The following is a 20,251-nucleotide window of genomic DNA, read 5'->3' as shown; positions in this document are numbered from 1 at the left end:
ACAGAGTATAGGGCGATTTTAGTTTTAAATGTTTATTAGAAAATGTTTAAGAATAGATAATACAGAGAGTTTGTAACATCAGTTACTGGTCATCAGGGGTGACATACAGAGTATAGAGGAATGCTAGTACTTTGGTATTGGACAGCACATAACTTTATACAGTGTGCAATGTCCCCAAAGTGGGGTATACTGTGGGTGAGTTCAAGATACAGTCAGCAAGCAGTGAGGGTACATCACACATACAACAGTTAAAGACAGTCATAGGTATAAATAAGCAAGCCAGGTAATGGGGATAGAATGACCGTCACATGGCAAAGTTAAGGTCTGTCGCACTCGATCTGAGCACTACACCCCATCTGAGCTCAAAGAGCTGAGCACGCAAGAGCGGCGGCCCGGGCGGGCAGGGGGAGGGGCCCGAGCGGAGGGGCGGAGCCGCGTGAGCAGGTATGCAGATCTGTGTGCGAGCAGAGCATTGTGGGAGCGGACGCAGGCTGCCAGGCAGGGCCCGACTTTGGCACCGGGAGCTCGGCGTGGGGAAGGGACGGTCTCCGGGGGCCGCGTCGGGGCAGCTGTCGGCAGTGGGGGCCGGTGTGGGCGAGGCCGGCGGTGGGGGGCGCGGCGGTCCGCCCCGTGTGTTATAAGAGCGGGGCGAGCGAGGGCGGGCGGCGGCCGGGCAGCAGGAACTCATACTTACCTGGCAGGGGAGATACCATGATCACGAAGGTGGTTTTCCCAGAGTGAGGCTCATACATTGCACTGCGGCTGTGCTGACCCTTGCGATTTCCCCAAATGCGGGAAACTCGACTGCATAATTTGTGGTAGTGGGGGACTGCATTCGCGCTCTCCCCTGGGGATTGGTTTGAACAACAGAAAACCGACAGTGGGCTGTTTAGGCTTAGTGCACTGCAAAGCAGATTTTCAGGAAAGCAGTTATTAGTCTGGGCCTTTGGGAGTGCTCTTTTCCACAGGCCCTGTACTTCTAGGTATCTTTGTCACACGTTCCTCTTTGTAAGCAAAGCTCAGCTCTGAAACTTTACTTGGGTCTTATAAGGCTCTTTCTGTGTTCTTGGTTTTCCCTGGTCTTTTGCAGCTGATCTGCTCTCTAGTCTGCTTTTGGGGGGCTTGGACCGGTGCCTTCCTTGGCTCTAAGGGGAGCTGCCTGCCTGCTCTGCTTCTTTCCCTGCTTGTAGCTTCTTGCCTGGCCCTTCTTCTCGGGCTCTTCCTTCTTTGACGGGAGGACGGCCTGTCCAAAACGCCTGTCCCACCTGGTCCCCTCGTCCAACAGGCAGCCTCGTCCCCTGCCCTGGGGCCGCTTTGGCTTTCGCTGTCTTTTCCCGTCTCTTGGTGGCCACCCTGTCTGTGCTACGGAGACTAAGCTGTCACAACCCCGTGCTGGAGGAGGGCTTTCCGTCGCTTGACGCCCACCCACCGCCTCCCCGAATGCCCTTTAGCTATGCTCTCGGGTTAGGGCGGTGTGGCCGAGTCGCCCAGGAGCGGGTTTTCCCTTTTGCACACCTCTGACGGACGGAGCTGTTTTGACTTAACTGTTCAGCACGCACCGACCCTCGGGCCTGGGCTGCACGGGGAACGTAAATCGGCGCGGCTACATCAGTCCGCGCCTTGGTCGGAAGAATTCTTCCGTCGACCTAGCTCCCGCCTTTCGGGGAGGTGGATGGCCGGCACCAACGAGGAAAACCCTCTCCAGGACCCTTCTCCGGGAACAGTGCCCTTCCGTTTGGGGAGATTATGCTGCTTTAAAAAAGAGAAATTGTTTAACTGCCTTTCTCTGAGGCCAGGTTGACTTTGTATTGCTTCCCTCGTGGCTCCTTATAGCAGTTGCGTTCTGAAATCTTTAGGCTTTGACTTCATTTATGATGAAATCTTGCTGTAACTTTATTCTAATTTTCAATGAGTAACTAGACCTGAGCTGTTTGGTGTGTTAGGGGAGGATTGTTTAAAAAGCTGGGATTCCACTTTTGGCTGCCTTTCCATTACATTTCCTCTGAAAGCCCACCGAAAGCCTCCACTTCCCACATAACTCTCTCAAACCTGCAGTCATCAGGCATACAGAAGATGCTTACAGTTTCACTCCATACGAGTCCAGTTCCTTGCTGTTTCCTGTCTAACCACTGCACACATATGGTATCCCCTCCCTACCCGGAGCTGCTTCCTGGCTTTTGCGCTCAGGACAGGAAAACGAGAATGGAGAGGTAAGCTGTGCAGGGAACTCTTCCTCAGCTCGCACTCCACCCCCAAGGGCCTTTCAAGGTCTTCTACGGACTTCAGGTTTCATTTGATTTCCAAGGTTTATGGGCTCATTAATTAGCCATCTCTCCTAATGCAGGGATCCTACGGGTCAGACCAAAGATCGATGGCCCAAAAGAGCTAAGAAACAGAAATAAAGGTGAGCGCTAGGCGTTACATTCAGATGAGCATCCAGAATCTGACTGTGCCCTGGCATGTTCAACGCTGCCGAAAAGAAGGAGCTCGTCCGGTCCCTCTGCTAGCACCCAAACCTGGTGGCTAGTCGGTCTGCTGGGAACTAAGGAAAAGGAAAAGAATTAAAGGAGTCAGGAAATAACAAGGAAATGAAGAGGTTTGTCCAACGGATTTCTGTCTGATTTACCGTCTTCCCCAGCTATCCGTCCAAGTTAAAGACCTAGCCCCGTATCCTGTCTGCTGACAGCGGCCAATGCCAGGTGCCCCATACTATACTTTTTTCATACTATAGAAAAGCTTCAGCCAGTGACACCAGCTCAGGGAGCACTCTTCTGTTTTTCTCACAGCAGGCAACAGCCTTGCTAAAGCAAAGCCTTAAAAAATTGGGTACAAACTCATAAACATTCCTCTCCATGGAAATCTTTAGTAAAAGGCGAAAGATTTATACGAACTGAAGAGAAAGCAGAGTATGTAGAACATGTGGCAGAGGCGCTGCCGGGGCAACCGCCTACGCTCCCAAAAGTCAGGGTGACTACTCTCCCAGCCCGCTACACCGCTAGCTTTCAGAGGAAATGGAATTGAACCGATTGGCAGCCCGAGTTGGTTCATCGAAACCGGGGACACAGGGAGCAAAACCAGCCCCTTGACCAGGGACTCGCTTCGCTGCACGCAATGCACTGTGGCTATGAAAATAAGATGCTCCGGCCGTCTCCGGCGCTCAAAGGAGTCTTTTCTCTGGGCTGCCTCTGCTCCTTCCCCGGCTGGGCGGAGATTGGGATGGGGCAGCTGCTCTCCTGAGACAGTCCCGCTGATGCCCAGGCGCATGGAGGACAGAGACCGGACGAGAAGCCAGAGGGCACTTGGCCCACAGCTAAAACCCGGAGCAAATGCACACACTTTGCAAAGTAACGGGAGCCGGGATCTCGCACATGAGATTCTATCCCCCGGCCGGTGTGCCACCCCGCGTTGTACGGTACCTGCTGCTTGGTCTGCCTCTGCTGCAAAGTAGCTCGCCTCCCTCAGATCCTTGGGGTTCGCTGAGCTGCAGCTCACCTTGATACACGGGAAGAGCTTCAAATCATGGAATATCAGGGTTGGAAGGGACCTCAGGAGGTCATCTAGTCCAACCCAATCCCCAACTAAATCATCCCAGCCAGGGCTTTGTCAAGGCTGACCTTAAAATCCTCTCAGGAAGGAGATTCCACCACCTCCCTAGGGAACCCATTCCAGTGCTTCACCACCCTCCTAGTGAAAAAGGGTTTTCCTAAGATCCAACCTAAAGCTTCCCCACCGCAACTTGGCACCATTGCTCCTCGTTCTGTCATCTGGTGCCACTGAGAACAGTCTAGATCCATCCTCTTTGGAACCCCCTTTCAGGTAGTTGAAAGCAGCGATCAACTCCCCCCTCATTCTTCTCTTCTGCAGACTAAACAATCCCAGTTCCCTCAGCCTCTCCTCATAAGTCATGTGCTCCAGCCCCCTAATCACTTTTGTTGCCCTATGCTGGACTCTTTTCAGTTTTTCCACATCCTTCTTGCAGTGTGGGGCCCAAAACCGGACACGGTACTCCAGATGAGGCCTCACCAACGTCGAAGAGAAGGGAACGACCACATCCCTCGATCTGCTGGCAATGCCCCTACGTATACAGTCCAAAATGCCGTTAGCCTTCTTGGCAACAAGGGCACGCTGTCGACTCATATCCAGCTTCTCGTCCACTGAAACCCCTAGGTCCTTTTCTGCAGAACTGCTGCCTAGCCATTCGGTCCCTAGTCTGGAGCAGTGCACGGGATTCTTCCGTCCTAAGTGCAGGACTGGGCACTTGTCCTTGTTGAACCTCATCAGGTTTCTTTCGGCCCAATCCTCCAATTTGTCTAGGTCCCTCTGTAGCCTATCCGTACCCTCCAGCGTATCGACCGCTCCTCCCAGTTTAGCGTCATCTGCAAACTTGCTGAGAGTGCAGTCCACGCCATCCTCCAGATCCTTAACGAAGATATTGTACACGACCGGCCCCAGGACCGAGCCTTGGGGCACGCCGCTTGAGACCAGCTGCCAATTAGACGTGGAGCCATTGATCACTACCCGTTGAGCCCGAGGACCTAGCCAGCTTATAGTCCACCTTATAGTCCATTCATCCAGCCCAAACTTCTTGAACTTGCCGACAAGAATACTGTGGTAGACCGTATCAAAAACTTTGCTAAGGTCAAGGAAGAACACATCCATTGCTTTCCCCTCATCCACAGACCCAGTTCTCTCCTCACAGAAGGCAATTAGGTTAGTCAGGCGTGACTTGCCCTTGCTGAATCCATGCTGACTGCTCCTGATCACTTGCCTCTCCTCTAAGTGCTTCAGAATTGATTCCTTGAGGACCTGCTCCATGATTTTTCCAGGGACTGAGGTGAGGCTGACTGGCCTGTAGTTCCCCGGATCCTCCTTCTTTCTTCCCTCTTTTAAAGATGGGCACTACATTAGCCTTTTCCCAGTCATTTGGGACCTCCCCCAATGGCCATGAATTTTCAAAGATAATGACCAGTGGCTCTGCAATCACACCCGCCAACTCCTTTAGCACCCTCGGATGCAGCGCATCCGGCCCCATGGATTTGTGCTCATCCAGCTTTTCTAAATAGTCCCGAAGCACTTCTTTCTCCACAGAGGGCTGGTCACCTCCTCTCCATGCTGTGCTGCCCAGAGCAGCAGTCTGGGAGCTGATTTTGTTCGTGAAGACAAAATCACGAAGGGGGAGGGTGGGGAAGCATTGAGTACATTAGCTTTTTCCACATCCTCTGTCACTAGGTCGCCTCCCTCATTCTGTAAGGGGCCCACACTTTCCTTGACTTTCTTCTTGTTGCTAACATCCCTGAAGAAACCCTTCTTGTTGTTACTCTTAACATCTCTTGCTAGCTGCAACTCCAAGCGTGAGTTGCCCTTCCTGATTTCACTCCTGCGTGCCTGAGCAATATTTTTATACTCCTCCCTGGTCATTTGTCCAATCTTCCACTTCTTCAAAAGGCGCTGCCTGCCAGTGCACTCAGCCTCACTTGGCAGGTAACAAAAGGGATCGAGTGGCCGTCCAGTTTCTGGAGAGTGGCTGACAACGCCCGACCTTCTGCCCCGAGGAGAAACTGACGTGAGACAAGGCAGGGGAGGTCATTCTTGTATTGGACCAACTTCCGGTGGGGAGAGAGCGAGAGAGAGTGAGAGAGAAGTGAAATGCAAGCTGCACTCTTTCCCCAGCAGCAGGTGGGCCACGTCGTCTCTCTGATGGCCTGGCTTCCCGGGACGGGACCCGCTACAACTTAGACAATTTTTTACCTCAAGGTTCCCAAGACACAGACAAGGTTTTCATCTCGAGGCCAAAAGACCAAAAACATCAAGACACTTGATCACGGCCTTGGATAGGCCAAGATTTAAAAGTTTATTAGAAAATATTTGAAAATGAACGATACAGAGAGTTGAAACGTCAGATATTGGTCATCGGGGGTGACATACAGAGTATAGGGCGATTTTAGTTTTAAATGTTTATTAGAAAATGTTTAAGAATAGAGAGTTTGTAACATCAGTTACTGGTCATCAGGGGTGACATACAGAGTATAGGGGGATGCTAGTACTTTGGTACTGGACAGCACATAACTTTATACAGTGTGCAATGTCCCCAATGTGGGGTATACTGTGGTTGAGTTCAAGATACAGTCAGCAAGCAGTGAGGGTACATCACACATACAACAGTTAAAGACAGTCATAGGTATAAATAAGCAAGCCAGGTAATGGGGATAGAATGACCGTCACATGGCAAAGTTAAGGTCTGTCGCACTCGATCTCAGCACTTACACCCCATCTGAGCTCAAAGAGCTGAGCACGCAAGAGCGGCGGCCCGGGCGGGCAGGGGGAGGGGCCCGAGCGGAGGGGCGGAGCAGCGTGAGCAGGTATGCAGATCTGTGTGCGAGCAGAGCATTGTGGGAGCGGACGCAGGCTGCCAGGCAGGGCCCGACTTTGGCACCGGGAGCTCGGCGTGGGGAAGGGACGGTCTCCGGGGGCCGCGTCGGGGCAGCTGTCGGCAGTGGGGGCCGGTGTGGGCGAGGCCGGCGGTGGGGGCGCGGCAGTCCGCCCCGTGTGTTATAAGTGCGGAGCGAGCGAGGGCGGGCGGCGGCCGGGCAGCAGGAGCTCATACTTACCTGGCAGGGGAGATACCATGATCGCGAAGGTGGTTTTCCCAGGGTGAGGCTCATCCATTGCACTGCGGGTGTGCTGACCCCTGCAATTTCCCCAAATGCGGGAAACTCGACTGCATAATTTGTGGTAGTGGGGGACTGCGTTCGCGCTCTCCCCTGGGGATTGGTTTGAACAACAGAAAACCGACAGTGGGCTGTTTAGGCTTAGTGCACTGCAAAGCACATTTTCAGGAAAGCAGTTATTAGTCTGGGCCTTTGGGAGTGCTCTTTTCCACAGGCCCTGTACTTCTAGGTATCTTTGTCACACGTTCCTCTTTGTAAGCAAAGCTCAGCTCTGAAACTTTACTTGGGTCTTATAAGGCTCTTTCTGTGTTCTTGGTTTTCCCTGGTCTTTTGCAGCTGATCTGCTCTCTAGTCTGCTTTTGGGGGCCTTGGACCGGTGCCTTCCTTGGCTCTAAGGGGAGCTGCCTGCCTGCTCTGCTTCTTTCCCTGCTTGTAGCTTCTTGCCTGGCCCTTCTTCTCGGGCTCTTCCTTCTTTGACGGGAGGACGGCCTGTCCAAAACGCCTGTCCCACCTGGTCCCCTCGTCCAACAGGCAGCCTCGTCCCCTGCCCTGGGGCCGCTTTGGCTTTCGCTGTCTTTTCCTTTCTCTTGGTGGCCACCCTGTCTGTGCTACGGAGACTAAGCTGTCACAACCCCGTGCTGGAGGAGGGCTTTCCGTCGCTTGAGGCCCACCCACCGCCTCCCCGAATGCCCTTTAGCTATGCTCTCGGGTTAGGGCGGCGTGGCCGAATCGCCCAGGAGCGGGTTTTCCCTTTTGCACACCTCTGACGGACGGAGCTGTTTTGACTTAACTGTTCAGCACGCACCGACCCTCGGGCCTGGGCTGCACGGGGAACGTAAATCGGCGCGGCTACATCAGTCCGCGCCTTGGTCGGAAGAATTCTTCCGTCGACCTAGCTCCCGCCTTTCGGGGAGGTGGATGGCCGGCACCAACGAGGAAAACCCTCTCCAGGACCCTTCTCCGGGAACAGTGCCCTTCCGTTTGGGGAGATTATGCTGCTTTAAAAAAGAGAAATTGTTTAACTGCCTTTCTCTGAGGCCAGGTTGACTTTGTATTGCTTCCCTCGTGGCTCCTTATAGCAGTTGCGTTCTGAAATCTTTAGGCTTTGACTTCATTTATGATGAAATCTTGCTGTAACTTTATTCTAATTTTCAATGAGTAACTAGACCTGAGCTGTTTGGTGTGTTAGGGGAGGATTGTTTAAAAAGCTGGGATTCCACTTTCGGCTGCCTTTCCATTACATTTCCTCTGAAAGCCCACCGAAAGCCTCCACTTCCCACATAACTCTCTCAAACCTGCAGTCATCAGGCATACAGAAGATGCTTACAGTTTCACTCCATACGAGTCCAGTTCCTTGCTGTTTCCTGTCTAACCACTGCACACATATGGTATCCCCTCCCTACCCAGAGCTGCTTCCTGGCTTTTGCGCTCAGGACAGGAAAACGAGAATGGAGAGGTAAGCTGTGCAGGGAACTCTTCCTCAGCTCGCACTCCACCCCCCAAGGGCCTTTCGAGGTCTTCTACGGATTTCAGGTTTCATTTGATTTCCAAGGTTTATGGGCTCATTAATTAGCCATCTCTCCTAATGCAGGGATCCTACGGGTCAGACCAAAGATCGATGGCCCAAAAGAGCTAAGAAACAGAAATAAAGGTGAGCGCTAGGCGTTACATTCAGATGAGCATCCAGAATCTGACTGTGCCCTGGCATGTTCAACGCTGCCGAAAAGAAGGAGCTCGTCAGGTCCCTCTGCTAGCACCCAAATCTGGTGGCTAGTCGGTCTGCTGGGAAATAAGGAAAAGGAAAAGAATTAAAGGAGTCAGGCAATAACAAGGAAATGAAGAGGTTTGTCCAACGGGTTCTGTCTGATTTACCGTCTTCCCAGCTATCCGTCAAAGTTAAAGACTTAGCCCAGTATCCTGTCTGCTGACAGCGGCCAATGCCAGGTGCCCCAGAGGGAATGAACAGAACAGGGAATCATCAAGTGCTCCATCCCCTGTCGCCCATGCCCAGCTTCTGGCAAACAGGGATACCTAGCTAGGGATACCGTTGGCGAAGCGCCATAGATGGACCTATCCTCCATGAATTTATCTAGTGCTTTTTTGAACCCTGTTACAGTCTTGGCCTTCGCAACATCCTCTGGCAAAGAGTTCCACAGGTTGACTGTGTGGTGCATGAAGCAAGACTTCCTGTTGTTTGTTTTAAAGCTGCTGCCTATTAATTTCATTTGGTGACCCCTAGTTCGTGTGTTATGAGATGGAGTAAATAACTCTTCCTTATTTACTTGCTCCACGCCGGTCATGGTTTTATAGACCTCCCTCATATCCCCCTTTAGTCGTCTCTTTTCCAAGATGAAAAGTCCCAATCTTATCAATCTCTTCTTAGATGGAAGCTGGTCCATATCCCCTCATCATCTTTGTTGTCCGTTTCTGAATCTTTCCCATTCCCATATATCTTTTTTGAGATTGGGGCGACCGCATCAGCATGCAGTATTCAAGATGTGGGCGTACCATGGATTGATATTGAGGCGATATGATAGTTTCTGTCTTATTACCTGTCCCTTTCTTAATGATTCCCAACGCTCCGCTGCACATTGAGTGGATGTTTTCAGAGAACTATCCACAACGACTCCCAGATCTCTTTCTTGAGTGGTAGCAGCTAATTTAGACCCCATCGTTTTATAGGGATAGTTGGGATTATGTTTTCCAATGTGCATTACTTTGCACTTATGAGCATCGACGTTCATCTGCCATTCGGTTGTCCCGTCACCCAGTTTTGTGAGATCTCTTTGTGGCTCTTGGCAGTCTGCCTGGGACTTAACTATCTTGAGCAATTTCGTATCATCTGCAAATTTTGCCACCTCACTGTTTAGCCCTTTCCGCAGATCATTTATGAATAAGTTGAACAGTACTGCTCCCAGTACAGACACCTGGGGATAAGAGAGGGCAGATCCTCTTCTGACACTGGCAGACCAGGTGCCCCTAGGGCTTACTGAAAAGTGACAAACGCATGGCTGGAAACTAGTCTTGCTCACCTGTTTGTTAGTGTTGTTAAAACAGGCATTAGCTTTATAAAACGTGTTTAGAGTTTATGACAAGCTCGTGAGTTGCTGCATGCATTATTCTCACCTATAATAGACGTAGCCCATGTTGTAAGGTGATATATAAGCATTGGCACTAAAGCTGTAAACCCCCTTGCCGCCGCCCCGCCACCAGTCAGGAGAGAAGCATTACCAAGTGTGAAATGCTAGTTTACCAGAAGAGGCGTCATCTCCTTTCCAACAAGAGAAGGCCCTGACTGAGACATCAGAGAAGCCACAGTGGATCATCCGTGGACAAAAGACTTCGTTGATGGCTCCCCCTCACACACCTACGAGGAGGCAGAGCCCTGCACAAACACTTGCCCCCATCAGCTTGAGCTCTGGGGGAATGGAATAAAAATCCCTGTCAGGAAGAAACCGTTGTTCCCACCCGATGTTGCTTGGACTTCAGGGAGACGGCACACTTTCTAAGCATCAGCAAGGGATCCCGGCTGTTTGGCTAGGGTTAGCCCTAAAGAACATACAAAGCTTGCGTGTTACAGCAGCTTTTACTACACCTGGATGGCAAGATAGAGTCAGAATGCCCAAGGAGTCTGTTTGTTGGTCTCTTGCAGGTGCTACTGATGTCCTTTCTGCTGTCCCTGGTGTGGAAAGACAGAGGCGGTTTTGAATCTCTTCAAATTGTTGTTAGTGCTGCAGTTGCTTACCCTAAGCTTATGCCGTTAGATCTCTTTCACGGTGTATTTTGGTCCTGAGAGGTAAAAGGTGTGTTGTTATGGAGTGAGATAGCAAACGTCAGTTGCAGAGGTGGTGCATGTGCCCCCTCTGGTCCCAGAGTCCAGAATTTCCATAAACCCACCCACTGTCCTGTGACTAACAATCTCGCTCTGCTAACTCTTCCAGCAAAACAGGCCAAAGAAAGTGTATGCGAGCGCTGTACTACAGCCCCGTTGCTCTTTTCGGTTCCTTCCCACAGAACTTTCGCTCCATACCAGTCCAGTTCCTTGCTGTTGCTTGTCTAACCACTGCATGCATGTGCTATACCGTACCCTGAGCTGATTCCCGGCTTTTGTGCTCAATACAGCCTTGCCCTTCCGTGTCTCTGTGGCACAATGTGTCAGCGCGTTCGGCTGTTAACCGAAAGGCTGGTGGTTCGAGCCCACCCAGGGACGACGCTAAGCCTTTGCTGCTTCCTTGCTTCCCCGAGGCCTGTGGGGGAACCTCAAAGGTCCCATTTTGCTGCCTCTGGGCCTCAGTGCTTTCAGCTGGTGGTCCAAAGAGCGGGCTGGATGCCATTCAGAAACCCATCTGCCAGCAGCCGTGCCGGAGGCTCAGGCTTATTCCTCAAGGCCGAGGACAAAAACTTTCAGCCGGGAACATTTCGCTCCCTTCCCGCCTCGGCCCAAGCAGCAAGGGAGAAGCGGAGGAGACACACCGGCTCAAAGACGCCTCCCTCCCACTTCCCTGTATGCTGTGCAAAGCTCTTGGCCTGCCTCATGCCTCGTCAGGAAAGTGCGGCCATGCGGCCCAAGCCTGAGTCACGTCCGCAGCCTGGCCCGCCCCGGCTGATGGCGCGCAGAGCCACGCGAGTCAATGGCAGGTCGAGTCAGGAGCCTCGGCTCTTTCCCCTGACAGCCACACACACAGCGCTGCCTAGCGCCCCGAGAGCCTCCCTCGTGTTCTCCCGCAGCAGCCGCCTGCCGGTGTGGGTGGGAAAAGGGGACCAGGAAGCACTGCAGCCTCATTCCAGGACAGGAGGCCCTCACCACGCCTAGGCCTGCCTCTTGCCTTCAGCCCAGGCAGCCAGAGGTGCCGGGGAGCTCCCTGGCAGGCCGCTTCGCCTCAGCCACCTCTTGCCTCACGGCCTAGGCTCTTGGTGCTCTGCTGGTCACCGGCTCGCTTGAAGGCCCAGAAGGAAAAGAAACAAGCGCACGCCTAGCAGAGGATGGTTTCGATCCATTGATCTCTGGGTTATGGGCCCAGCACGCTCCCGCTGCGCCACTCTGCTGGCTCTTCACACTCTCCCTCTGCCACCTAGCCACCACTATCCGGATTAGTGCCTTACGCGCTCTCGCGCTGGCAGGCAGATGCGCAGGCTGCTAGGCAGCTGCCCTGGTCACAGGATTTTACAGCTTCTACAGGGTAAAAGGGATCTATTTGGGGTTTGGACCCCATTGGGAGCTGGGTAGCTGAGTGCCGGAGACGGGAGCACTTCTTAAACTGTTTTCAGTTAAGCCTTCAGCTTGTGGGGGATGAGGTTCAGCCTTGGATCCGTGTCTGCAGCAGGCAAGCGCATCTGGCTCAATCGCCCCCCGCCCCGCTGTATTAGCAGACTAAAACCCGGAGCAAACACACATGCCTTGCAAAGGAACAGCAGCCGGGATCTCAAACAAATATCAACATTTTATTTAGATGACGTTCAAAGAAAAAAACAGTGTACGGTACAGCGTTTAGGCGTAGAAGTTTCTGGTGCTCAGGGAACAACGTACAGCTTACCCAAGGGGTGCGAAGTTCGGTTTAAAATGGGGTGGCGTAAGGAATACATAATCTGCAATAGCCCCGACTGGGGTAAAAGGTTTACGTTCAGACACTGAGTTAGGAGGGTATGTTGTCCATATGAGGGCTACGTTCGGGTGTGGAGTATAACGAGCGGTTACGACGATGAGGATGGATTGACGGGCGTTTGGTGAGTTTTAACGTTCACTGTTTTTGAATCTTTGCCACAATCTAGTTGAAGCAGGGTCATCTGTTGGTGATCTGTCGTCAAGGCCTATCACTGGCTGGTGCCTCAGTTTCCTCTAGGCAGCAGTGCTGCAGGCTCCTTTGGTCAGTTCCCATGCAGCTGTGTTGGGGGAAGGGGGAATAGAGGCTCATGCTCCCCAGCCCCACGCCCCTCCCCCAGCAGCTGGGGAATCCAGGCCAAATGTAACCCTGGTAGCTGGGCCCGGATTAGCCTGGGCCGGGGTAGGGCTGGGGAGGAATTGCGGGGGAGACAGATGCACCTGCTGTGAGGGGAGATCCTCCCATTCCCTGCCAACCCCCCTCACTCCTTGCAGCACGGCGCCCCCTAGCACTTCTTTCTCTGTCGTGGAGGCTGTCTGCTGCCTGCTTCTCCCTTAGCATCATCTCTCCCCACCCTGGGGCACTGGCATCGCCCGTCCTGTGCAAACAGGCAGGTCCCGGTGTGCCCCATGGTGCTGCCGTGCAATTGGGGGAGCAGCTGTTGGATGGAATATGGGAGTGGGCAAGGCTGGGGACCAGGACTCCTGGGTTCTCCCCCCAACTCTGGGAGTGGAGGTTAGTGGGTAGAGTGAGGGAGGGGCAGGGCTGGGATCCAGGGCTCCTGCTTTTTCTGGTTTTCTCCACCTCCTGCAGCTGCCTTGGTCCTTTCGGTGCATTTCCTGTTCCAAATTCATTTGCTGACTTGTGTAACTCACCCCAGAGGTGGCTGCATCTCAGTTTTGGGTGAGGCATCCTTGGCTACATCACCCCCTAACCACGTATCTCTCCCCCCTGCAGGTGACCCTGCAGCACTCGGCAAACATCCGCAAGATCTTGGGGCGCTTTGAGCATTGGGCAGGGAGGGGCCAGGAGCCCTGCCCCCCCTGAGAATGGGACCCAGCTCCCCTACTTTTTACAGGGATTAAAGGGGGGCAAATCAGAGGAGGGGGGTGGCCAGGGTCTGAGCAGCGGGTGGAAATTGACTGGTCGGGGGGTCAAGCAGCTGGAGGCAGAGTTAGGAGAGGGGCTGAAGGGCAAAGTCAGGGAGTGGGGAAGGAGCCGGAGTTCAGCCCAGGGGGAGGTGCTGCCAGAGGGTTAAACCCTGGCACAGGCAGGGGCAGAGGGGTAACAGTTACCCTGGGGGACTGAGACTCCAGTGTTTGCAAAAACTGGGTAGGGGGAGCAGAGGGGCTTTTCTATTTCCCCTCCCACAGGCAGCACCTCTCAGCATGGGCTTCCCAGGGCTGGGCTCTTAAAGGCACAGGCATCCCACTGCCTAGACACTGCAGCTCCTCTCTGATGTGACCTACTGAGGTGCTGCAGTAGGAGACTCAATTCAGTGAAACCGGCATTCCCTGTACGCCCCCCAGCCAGGGGGCTGTGCACCCCTTCCCCGAATTTCCCCAACACCCCGCCCCCCAGTGGTCAGGTAGTTACATGCAGCGCTGCCAATGTTGTCACTGTTTGCAAATCTGAATGGAAATTGAAACATTAACACACACTTTAAAAGCAGATCCAACATATGAAAAATACTTGTACCTGAGAAAGTATAATAGGGTTGGAAAGTCTGGACAAAGCCAGGATTCCTCACCCAGCTGTTGTGTTTGCTGACAATGTCGGTGCATTGGCTTCCGCAATGTTGGCCAACCTCAGAATTTCAAATGATGGTTTGGAAGCAAGGTGTGAATGACTCTCCCCTGACAGCTAGTGACCAGCCAGGGTTCGGGGAGGCTTTGGGACCAGACTGTATTTACATGAACTCACCTACTCTGCCGAGGTGTCCAGCAGACAGAGCTGTGCTGCCTCTGCTCTAGGTGCCCAGAGGAGGAGGGAAGGTGTGTGGGGCTCTTCCTCCCTTCTGCCAAGCCCTGACTATCAATCCCAGCCCTGATCCTCCTTTCTTCAAGCCCCATGTGGGTGCCAGGAAGCACAAGGGCCAAACTTGTGGGCCTCAGGTGAAGCAGCAACCATCCGGGTAGCAAGTTCTAGAGCCGCAACCCATTGTGGCCATCCCAGCCAAAGACCTGGCTCTAGGAGGGGTGAGTCACCCAGCAGGAGGGAGGAGACTGGCTCTTACACAGCTGGAGACAGGGAAGTTGAGCACTGTGAGCTCCAGGGCTTTACCACAAGCCAACACAAGGTCCCACTGTGATTTGAACTCAGATTGCAGGATTCAGAGTCTTGAGTGCTGCCCGTTACACCATGGGACCAGCTCGTGCTGCCTTCTCTGCACATCAGTGACCCTCATGGGGCCGGCTCATGTAAGGGACTGTTGGCCCCTTACTAAAGCTTAGTGGGGGGTTTGGTTGGCTAGTTCCCAGTCCCAATAGAAGGGGGAAGGGCCAATGGGAAATCAGGACCCTGAGACTGACAGTCCCCTGGGCACTTGCCTCTGTGCTTGAAGGAAGCAGGGCCAGGCTTCATGGGCTGGGCAGGCGGGAGCCCAGCACCTCTCCTCATCTGGGCACCTAGAGCAGAGGCAGCTGGTGCTGACTGCTCCAAGGGAAGGCTTAAAAGCAACTGAGGCCAGGGCAAGAGGAGGGGAGGACCATGCTTATGTGTGGCCAGCAGACAGCCACAGGGCCAGCCTGCTCCATGCTGTGCTGAACCCCACTGAAGGCCACCCACAGGCCACCTGCAGATCAGCTGCTGATGCTCTGTGGCCAACATCAGAAGAAGGTAGGAAAGCAGGGCCAGCCCCCCTGGTGGGGCCTCTTATGGTTCCCACCCCAGCTGCTCACTTTGGTAGTGGAGCTGCCCATTTTCTTTGGCAAGTCAGGAAGGGCAAAGGTGAGACTGGAAGCACCTGGGGCTCATGCCCCAGCCTTTGTGACACCCAACCCCCAACTCCTTCCCGGGGCTCTAGCTGAAGCCAGAGCACTGAGTTGAGTGACCAAGAAGAGGTTCCAGCTGTGAAGAAAGCAGGACTTGCAGCACAAAGTGAGCACAACCATGAGGGGACTCAAATCCTGAATCATCCGATCCACAGGGAGATGCCTCATCCTTTAGGCCACATGATGAGTGGGTCTAAACACTTCTTTGGAAAAGCCGGACACTGTGTTTCTCAGGTCATCTACTGAGGGGGGTCGAGACGCTCTGGGCACAAGAAGTTAAGTTCCCAGCGACACGTGAGACTTAATTGTATGGGGCCAGGTGCAGGGCTTTGGCAGGGAGGCTCGGGCATGGGGGATTGAGGTGCAGCAGATGGACCGGCTGTCTAGGCACAGAGATTTAGTCTCCCTGAGGAGGAGGAGGAATCCTTCTGACAGGCAGTGGCTGTGCAGAAAAAGAGGAGGGGTTCCTGGGACTTTTTTTGCCTCTCTTTTGCCTGCCTGCTCACTCTTGTGCTGAATGGTGAAGATTTTTTTCCGGTAGCTCAGTTGGTAGCACATCAGGCTCTTAATCTGAGGGTCCAGGGTTCAAGCCCCTGTCTGGGTGCTTGGTTTTTAAGTTGCCTGGTGTGCCAGGAACCAAACTCTGTTCACAGCCACATGCGGATTCCCAGAAGCTGTGGCCATTTCCTGGAATGATTCCTTTCCTTAGCAATCAGGAGAGAGGCCACATCCACAGGATGAGGCCTAGAACACGCAGTCTCTGGCTGGCAGGAAGCGCTGTGGGGCCAGGTGCTGAGAAAGCCCAGAGGGGGAGCAGCAGAGATGCGGGGGGGAAGGGGGAGAGAGAAGCAATGAGGACAGAGCGCAAGTGTACAGGGGGCATCTGGTCTGGCTATTGGGGCAAACTTCCCTGGTTTATACACGACCCTGGTGGAATTGGCCATTGGGAGGATCTGAGTCCCCACCCCCTTACCCAGAGGCTGCCTGACCTCAAGGACTGTCAGGATACAGATATTCAGGCCAGTCTGCAAAGGCCTGTACTTTAAGAATTTAGGTGTATTTTTATCACTTAGCTAGTTATAAAGATATAAAAGAAAGAATAAAAAAACACTGTCTGTCTGTGTAATGGCCTTCTCTTACTGTGACAGTCTGAGGCCTGGTTCTTCGGCTAGGCAGCAAAGGCAGCCATAAGGTGGGAAGTGTATGGTCACATCCTCACATTCCCAACTAGTCACATTGAACTAAGGTGCTATTGGGCTGTTAGGAATACAATCCTGCCCTGATATTCCTATCACCTCCAGAGAAAGAGAAACTTAGTTTGGTAGCATCCTGTCTGGCAAGAACTCACTTATCAATAGACACAGCTGGAAAACCCTTATGTCTGTATAGATATAGTTGTGAAATCCTCCCTTCTGTATTGTTTTGTATGTTTATTTGCATGGTCTCTGTCTGGTTCTGTGATTGTTTCTGTCTGCTGTATAATTCATTTTGTTGGGTGTAAACCAATGAAGGTGGTGGAATATAATTGGTTAAATAACCATGTTACAGTATGTTAGGATTGGTTAGTTACATTTCAGTAAAATGATTGGTTAAGGAATAGCTAAGCAAAACTCAGGTTTTACTATATAGTCTGCAGTCAATCAGGAAGGCTGGGGGTGGGGTGGGGGGGTGGGGGGGTGGGACCTGGGGATGGGGGAATTGGGATCATGTTTTTCTACAGGGGGAAATGGGAACAGGGGATGGGAACAGAAACAGGGACACAGACAAGGCTCTGTGGTGTGAGAGCTGAGAAGGGGACACTAAGGAAGGAAACTGGAATCATGCTTGCTGGACGTTCACCCCAATAAACATCGAATTGTTTGTGCCTTTGGACTTCGGGTATTGTTGCTCTCTGTTCATGCGAGAAGGACCAGGGAAGTGAGAGGGTGACGGAATAAGCCCTCTAACACTGTCATTTGTTGCTCTAGGCTCCATTCACATCCCACTCCTGACACAATCACTGTCTTCTATCTGACAAAATAGCCTAATTTCAACCTCTCCTGTAACATTACACCACCAACTATTTAGCATTTGTATGAGAGAAGTTGGAGGGAATTCAAACATCTTCAAATGGCAAAACTTTTCCCCCGGCCTGGTCAGTGAATCCTATGGTGAGAAACTTTCTGTGCATTTCAGTTTCTTGTATTGTTGGAGGGGGCTGAGGTGCTGGAAGGGAAATGTCCATGGAAAACTTGGACATCACTGTTGTCCGGAAAAAGGCAGGTGTTAGACACAATCGCTTCTCGTATTCCCGTGGAATCCGAGTCTAGCTGAAGAATTTCTGTCTATCCTAGAGAGAATCATTCCATTGTAAATACAAATAAAATGAGATCTTCAGGTTGAGTCAGCGCCTTTTAAAAGTATTTACTGAGAAAAAAGCCATTCTTTGCCTTGTTGATAAGGACAAGAAGCCCTCTTTTCCTTTCTATTTCAAATGTGAAATGAATGGAGATTTTCATTGAAAAACTTCTGGTTTTTAGGGGGAATTGAACCCAGGCCATGGCTGTTAAAACACCAGAACCTACTGCTTAAAGCACCAGGGAGGGCTGTTGTTCTCTGACAGCCAGCATTGTTTTTTTCAGCCTCCTACTTCACCAATGTCAGACTCTGAGTGCAGTTAAGCTCTGGAATAGGCTCCCAAAGGCGTCTGTGGTGTCTCTGTCCTCAGAGGTTTTTAAGAACAGGTTGAACAAACCTCTGTCGAGGATACTCTGCATATACTTGGTCCCATAGACAACCTGCTCTTGCTCTATCTGCTACCTTCATCGTGTTTGGATGTAAAGGTGGGAAATGATGGAGAAATTGGCCCCTCTTTCAAGTTTAAATGTTGTAACTTCTACATCTAGACCGGGGTGGTCAACCTGAGCCAACGTAACTGCCAAACGTGCACCTTTGTATGCAACTGCTGAGTCAGTTGTGAACCTTGCTACCATTATCATTATCCCTTTGAAATAATGATGGTGATGGACACTTGGCTGTATATCCCAGAGTGCCCTGGACGTCTACAGGCTGCATTAGCCAATCCAACCATTTGGCACTTACAGATGGGCACCTCTGTATTGTGCCTGAGTCTTGTACAGCTATGAAAGGCTGGTAGATGCTGATATTTTCCCATCTTTTTAACCAGCGCTAATACCCAGCCAGGCCAGGGCTGGGAAGAGAGAGAGAGCAGCAGGTTTCCCCTATTGTGGCTGTCTCACTTTTTCTGGACTAGCTTCACCTCTGCACCAACTTGTGCTTTTTGTAGGTGACCCTGGTTAGCTCAGTTGGCAGAGTATCAGACTTTTAATCTGAGGGGCCAGGGTTCAAGTCCCTGGTCAGGTGAAAAATTTCTCACTGTGAGTATAAAAACCTGTCTTTCTGGAGTCTTGTTCAGTGTTATTCTTTCTCTCCAGGATTTTGCCTTTCCTAAGAAGGGCCTTTCTGTGGGGGGGATTGAAGGAGCAACTCCTTGACATCCCCTCTGTCTTGCAGGCTGGAGGAATAAAGTCCTCTGGGCATATAGCATGTTCCTCCCCTGCAGACACAAACACACAGAATATTCATAAGGAATTAGAATTAGAATCCACCACTTTCCTTGGGAGCTTGTTCCTGTGGTGAATCATCCTCGCTGTTGAATATTTGTGCCTTAGTAGTAATATGAATTTGTCTCTTTTCACCTTCCAGCCATTGGGTCTTGTTATGCCTTTCTCTGCTCGATTAAAGAGCCCTTTCATACCCAATCTTTTCTCTCCATTAAGGCCCTTCAACACTTCAATGAAATCACCTTTCAATCTTCTTTTGATAAGCTAAACAGGTTGAGCTCGTTCAATAGCAAAGAGCCACCAAATGTTCTGAGGGCTGGAGAAAAATATCTTCTAGGGAAAGTGGTGGATTCTCCATCTCCTGATGTCATTTAATGAAGACTAGACGCCTTTCTGGAATGTGTTTGCCCCAAAAGTAGCTATTGTGTCATACAGGAGGCCTGTGATATGCAGGGGGTCAAATAAGATGCTCTAATGGTCTCTTCTGGCCATAAAGTCGACTAATTTCTGAAAAACTGAGTGTAGCATTGGGAGCAGCATCTGATGTTTTCCTGTCTAGCCGGCTTGCTTCCTAGAACGAACGCTCCTTGAGTGGGGTGATCCACAGGGAGTAGCTCAAACCTCCAAAGTGCCTGGGCAGGGGCAGGACATTAGCACAGCAAGGGAGGGGTGTGGCAGTGACATCACAAAGGCCTTTTGCAGGACCTCAGACTATTGGTCAAAGGTGGTGGGGAGGTGGTGACCTCACAGAGAGATGCTGACATCAGCCAGGCAGGACAGGGGCGAGGGGCCAGGGAAACCTCAGAGACCCCTGTGGCTTTGCTTCAGCAAGTCTCCTTCTCCAGGTCTCTCTTTGAGGACTGAGAGAGTATTCGGGTTCAGGCACGTGAGCGCCAGGAGGAACCTCTTTTGAGTTTTCTCCTTCCCTTTTAGTGATTTTACTAGTAAACAGAAGTCCCTGTTTAGAAGGTAAGAGCCTCCTCGAGGTTTGAAACCTGTTCAGTCTGATCCATCTGGTGACCATTGAATTCTAGGCATGGAAAACACGAGCTTAAGGAGGCAGAATTTTATTGCGTACCTGGGATTTTGTCCCTTAGAATCACTGGGGTCATTAGGGTTTGTCTTTTTGGTTTCACCTTTTCCTCCATCCCTCCCTCCTTTTTCTTTGTCTCTTGCTTCTTTTGTCCTTTCTCCTGTTCCCCTCCCAACACCAGGAAGGCATTTTTCTCCAGCCCTCAGAACACTTCGTGGCTCTTTGGTCATCAGACTCCTGAACTGCAGCTGGATGTGGCTCTTGTTCTTCTGCACAGCACAGCTCCTGGAGAAGAGGGATCTGCAAATGTACATTCCTATGATCCCTTTGTTTAACTGATGAAAACATAAATTGACACTTTGAGGATTGAAACTGATTTCAGCTGATGGTCAGC

The 20,251-nt window shown here is 51.8% G+C and overlaps 4 non-coding genes across 4 annotated transcripts; 3 read left to right on the top strand and 1 right to left on the bottom strand.

Moving 5' to 3' along the window:
* The first annotated feature begins 686 nt into the window (after positions 1–686).
* Positions 687–850, top strand: LOC123358708. The gene has a single exon (XR_006575775.1). It is a non-coding gene; the product is annotated as a U1 spliceosomal RNA (small nuclear RNA).
* A 1,944-nt stretch (positions 851–2,794) lies between these two features.
* LOC123358705 lies at positions 2,795–2,910 on the bottom strand. The gene has a single exon (XR_006575772.1). It is a non-coding gene; the product is annotated as a U5 spliceosomal RNA (small nuclear RNA).
* Positions 2,911–6,600: 3,690 nt separating this feature from the next.
* On the top strand, positions 6,601–6,764 carry LOC123358704. The gene has a single exon (XR_006575771.1). It is a non-coding gene; the product is annotated as a U1 spliceosomal RNA (small nuclear RNA).
* Positions 6,765–10,804: 4,040 nt separating this feature from the next.
* TRNAN-GUU lies at positions 10,805–10,878 on the top strand. Its single transcript has one exon. It is a non-coding gene; the product is annotated as a tRNA-Asn (tRNA).
* Positions 10,879–20,251: the final 9,373 nt, after the last annotated feature.

This window comes from Mauremys mutica, unplaced genomic scaffold, assembly GCF_020497125.1.
Source record: "Mauremys mutica isolate MM-2020 ecotype Southern unplaced genomic scaffold, ASM2049712v1 Super-Scaffold_100095, whole genome shotgun sequence".
Classification (NCBI taxonomy): Eukaryota; Metazoa; Chordata; order Testudines; family Geoemydidae; genus Mauremys; species Mauremys mutica.
Note: the sequence above shows the minus strand (reverse complement) of the source record. Positions and strands in the feature narration are given on the sequence as shown.